The sequence below is a fragment of the Oncorhynchus masou genome, chromosome 7 (assembly GCF_036934945.1).
Source record: "Oncorhynchus masou masou isolate Uvic2021 chromosome 7, UVic_Omas_1.1, whole genome shotgun sequence".
Lineage (NCBI taxonomy): Eukaryota > Metazoa > Chordata > Actinopteri > Salmoniformes > Salmonidae > Oncorhynchus > Oncorhynchus masou.
This window is the reverse complement of record NC_088218.1, coordinates 15,428,456-15,433,534: the sequence shown is the minus strand read 5'-3', so window position 1 is coordinate 15,433,534 and position 5,079 is coordinate 15,428,456. Positions and strand designations below refer to the sequence as shown.

The 5,079-nt window shown below is 46.6% G+C and overlaps 1 long non-coding RNA gene across 1 annotated transcript in view; it reads left to right on the top strand.

The window, feature by feature from the left end:
• Positions 1–4,694, top strand: part of LOC135543023 (uncharacterized) — a 35,910-nt gene extending 31,216 nt beyond the window's left edge. The window contains exons 2-3 of the long non-coding RNA XR_010456172.1: positions 2,099–2,341; positions 3,704–4,694. This is a non-coding gene — a long non-coding RNA (uncharacterized LOC135543023). The remainder of the gene's footprint in view (positions 1–2,098; positions 2,342–3,703) is intronic.
• The last annotated feature ends 385 nt before the right edge of the window (positions 4,695–5,079 follow it).

The following is a 5,079-nucleotide window of genomic DNA, read 5'->3' as shown; positions in this document are numbered from 1 at the left end:
CACAACAGCAGAGTGTTTAGAAATGCCTTAAAAACCATTTGAAGATGTATTAGTGGTTCCTCCATTGCTGCCAATGGAAGCCCAATGAGAAGTACATGGGTGTTTTTTTAGCATCTCCAAATTCCCAGCGTTGCTAAGGTGCTTTGGGGAAAGGATTAGACAGTGCTGGCAGAGGGGAGCAAGCCTTGCTGATTTCCTACCAGCAATAGGAGACAAAGAAGGAAGGAGAGAGAGGAGGAGGAGAAGATGTGAGGGGGAATGAAGGGAGCAGGAAGAACAGGTTGTATAAACATGAGTGGAGAAGAGCGAACAGAGCTACTCTAAACAGTAATTAACACAGAGGAAAGGAAGGTTTCACCGTCTCACCACCAACGGTGTGAGACCTGTCACCGTGGTCGTGCACGCACACGCACGCGGGCACACACACACACAAACGTGCTCTTTTTACCTCTTCAAGCACTCTTACTCAAGACAATCGCACAACTTATTCCCATCACAATAAGGTAAGGTCATGTAAGCTGTTAGAGGTGACATCACAATAAGGTAAGGTCATGTAAACTGTTAGAGGTGACATTACAATAAGGTCTATGTAAGGTCATGTAAACTGTTCTACTCATCTATTTCATCATTCATCCGTTTTCTCAACAGGTTACCAGACAGCACAAGTCAGAGAGCTTGTCCAGGGCCAAGGGGGTCAGACCAAGCCGGCAGGCCTCCTTGATAGGTGGAGCCCTCTCTCTCTGCAGCGTCCTATTACAGCAGGGAAGGAACTGGATATGGCCCTGTTTGTAAAACTTGACACAATGAACTTGACAGACAGACAGATTTCTCCTCTCTCCCCGTCCGTTTAGGGTTACTGTGATATCATTATGGGGCTTGAAAGGGGACAGGTAATGCTAGCTGGGGTGGCATGGCGTGGCTCGAGCAGTGCCCCGGCCCCAAGACTTTATTCTCCAACCCAAGCCTTGATTACCTGAACCGCCCAGGCTCCATTTCAACCACTTATCTCAGCCAGAAATAATCATCTGATCAGCCACTGCCAGGGCCACAGGGGGCCACAGGGGGCCACAGAGAGAGACAGGGGCATCAGGTCATTTTCCAGCAGGTTAAATACTAGCCAGCCTCAGAACTATACTGCGTGGTGATAGACAACTCATCTATACATGTATGGACAATGGCAATAACAGAGTTGTTTTAAGAATATACAGAATGAATACATAGTATACATGCAACACCCGATCTGTTTTGGATCAAAATATTACCTTGTAATGATGTGTCAGAGCATTTACACTAACTACTGCATCCTGTATGTTGTCCTTACTGGTACCATATAAATATCATTCAAATTCTGTGACTGGCACCCTTAATGAACAATAACTGTGCTTTCTTGAATAGATTTGTTATTCACTTCCCGGCCTCTGTAAGTGGTGTGTGTTCAATTGGCCGGGATGCAAAAATATCGAACAAAAAAGCTACACTGAAACCACCATAACAGACATTGAAAAAAGCATATTGCATGAAAGGAAGTAAGGAAGGAGGCTTCGGGAGGGAGCATTTGAGTGTATTTTTGACCTCCCTGAGGAAAGTGGCTGAAACTCCAACGTCTCGATCGCTACAGTCCTATTCTCCTGTACCAATTTAGCGGGCCCCCTGCGTCCCTGCCTAGCCTCTGACACAGAGCCAGGGACAATAGGCCCCCACTGTGCTGGTCTGCCTGGCTCTCAGCTGCCAGGAGAAGTGCATGCTGGAGCCACAGGGACGCATTATGGACATATTATTCTGCCCCACAGTCTACCAGGGCCTGGCCCAGTGGCCCCTCATGGCCTCCAACGGCCCTCCAGCCACACTAAGTGCAGAGAAGGGAATTAAGTGACATTTTCTCCGAAGTTGTGACCTTTGTTTTTGCATTGACTCGAGCGACATTAAAAACACACAGGCACACACATACATTTACAAGTACACACACTCTCTTCCACGCATACACACAACTCCAGCACATGTTGAGCAGATTAATAAAAGGGGTGTATCTGCAGCGTGCTGCACAGAGAGATGAAGTTAATGAACACGGCTTCGTTACTCTCTGTCTGTCTGTGTTTAGTGCACCAATGAGATCCCATCTCCTCCACCCAGCACCGCTTTGCTTCCGCTGCTGCAGCCCAGATTCTGTGCCTCTCTCTGGGTTTGGCTCCCATCCATCTGGGGGATACTGGAAGCTGTCAGGCTGTGAAACAACTTCCACAGGAGCCTTCCTTCCTTCACTGGGGGAGACAATGTTCCTCTTAGTGTGGGAACATTCACTTCCGTCACAGTTCAACAACAAACACATTCTGGATATTTGGAGGTGGGGGAGTCAGATCTGAGCATACCCAGAGTTTGTGAAAATTGGTAGAATATTCTCTGAGTTGTTTCATCTACTTTTATCGTAGAGCTTAGAATGGTTGTATAGAGAACATCCATAACATTCTGGAAACTATAGCAAAGTGGCCTGATGAAGAAGAGTGATTTGTAGTGATAGTCTGTTAGACAACGTTTTGACACCGTCAGAATGTCACCTTGAAAGTCTGTTGTGATGTCTGTTGTGACCAGACTGAGAGCCAGTCTGTGTGGTAGGATTCAGACCTTCAAAGGGCGTCTATTACCTCTGTCCATCTGGCTACTACTTGGCTGGGGTACACAGCTGTGTCCAGGGAAACCTCATCGGCTCCAGGTGGATTCAAAGGATCAAATAAATAACATATATGGTATTCTTTCATTTCACCCCAATGTCTCTTTCCCTAAGATTGCCTTCCGATCAATCTGTCCCTCACAGACAGCCAGCCAGACAGACAGAAGACTCACAGACAAGTCAGCCAAGACAAGACAAGACTTGATTCACACAGACTCACTCTTTACAGCTATAAAAAACTCCTCCAAACTAGAGAGCAGCTCATGTACTCTTCATCGCAGGCTAAACGAGCATCATTATCATAGGGACCGTCTTCTCTTCTCTCCGCAATTGATAGATCAGCAATCAGCCCCTGAACAGTCGGCTCCCCTCTGGCTCCGGATCATTTTGTACCTTTTAACCTCGGAGCAGAGCAGCCCCAGCTTTTAGTTTGACAGGCAGTAGGAGCCAGGAGAGTCTGTGTAATGGGATGCTCACAGCAGGATGGATCAGCCTGAGTCGGCCTGACTGTAGCAGGGGAACAGGGGAGAGAGGACAGGAGAAAGAGGTAGGAGAGAAGGAGAAAGGGAGAGAGGGAGAGAGGACAGGAGAGAGGGGTAGGAGAGAGGGAGAAAGGGAGAGAGGGAGAGAGGACAGGAGAGAGGGAGAAAGGGAGAGAGGACAGGAGAGAGGGGAGAAAGGGAGAGAGGGAGAGAGGACAGGAGAGAGGGGTAGGAGAGAGGGAGAAAGGGAGAGAGGGACAGAGGGCCCTGGCTGCATAATGTCATCTGACTGCAGGAGAATATGGATCAGAGGGAAGATGATAGAGTGGATAGGTCGAGAGCATAAAACTGGCTCCTGTGGATGGTGAATAGAAGGGCTAGATGAGATGGGAGGGAGGGAAGAGGGAGAGAGCGAGATAGAGTGAGGCTGTCTCACCTCAACTCAACTCTGTGGGGCCTCCAAGCCCAGAGATGACACGGCTCTTTTGTAGTTGAATATAAAAAGTGAGAGTGTACGCTAACCTGTCTTTCTTTTATTCTTTCTTTCTTCCTGAAGGAAAGGAGACGAGCAGAAGGATCCATTTCATACTATTGAGATGAACCTGTGGGTAGAGAGAAAGCACTGTAACAGTTCCCATGTGCTGTGAAGTAACACTATTCCCTCTTGAGTGAAGAACCCACGAAATGTACCTATGGAGAACCACGACACAGGATGTCACCTAAAGTATTGAAACAGGGCAGGGAGTTGGAGACAGTACAGATGTGGAAACGTATAGATCACCCAACGTCAAGACTGATGTGTTACTCCACAATTGGCGTCTTCATAGTGCAGTGACTCTGACTGGGTAAACTCCCCGGCTTCTCTCTCTCTCTCTCTCTCTCTCTCTCTCTCTCTCTCTCTCTCTCTCTCTCTACACACAACACTGGATCTGAGAAAAAGAGAAATATCTTTGTTTTGAATCTGATGATAACTGTTTATTTTCCAAGCTGTCGAGAAAAAGTCTCCCTCCTGACTTCCTCTTGGGGGTTTTTAGACACTCCTAAAGCGGTGCAATAAAACAACTCCTCACTTTCCTCTCATCACGGTGCTACTAACACACAGTCTGACAATAATGTGTGTGTACGCTGGTGATAAAACAACGCCTCACTTTCCTCTCATCACAGTGCTACTAACACACAGCCTGACAATAATGTATGTTGGAGATAAAACAACTCCTCACTTTCCTCTCATCACGGTGCTACTAACACACAGTCTGACAATAATGTGTGTGTACGCTGGTGATAAAACAACGCCTAACTTTCCTCTCATCACAGTGCTACTAACACACAGCCTGACAATAATGTATGTTGGAGATAAAACAACTCCTCACTTTCCTCTCATCACGGTGCTACTAACACACAGTCTGACAATAATGTATGTTGGAGATAAAACATAAAGCCTCCCGGTACTCCCCTGTGACTTCCTGACTAACACAGACAGCCAGAAGAGTCACATTCCACACAACGCTATCAATAAAATCATTAATTCTGCTTCTGTTTATCTTGTTTTGTTCTACTGCGCTATTTTGTATTTTTCTACTCCCAATGTGACTTCCTAAGAAGATTAAAGAAAGTTAATTTAGTACATTTACCTTCTAGATATAAATTAGGACCACAGGAGGCTGGTGGCACCTTAATCGGGGAGGATGGGCTCGTGGTAATGACTGGAGTGGAATCAGTGGAATGGTATCATATACATCAACCACATGGTTTCTATGTGTTTGATGCCATTCCATTCGCTCCGTTCCAGACATTATTATGAGCCGTCCTCCCATCAGCAGCCTCCTGTGATTAAGACCTGAAAGGTACTGGAGGCCATGCATCCATTCTTTTTCTGAAAAACAAAAGGTTGGTCCAACCGACAAAGAGGACTTAGTTAGCGATTACTTGGAC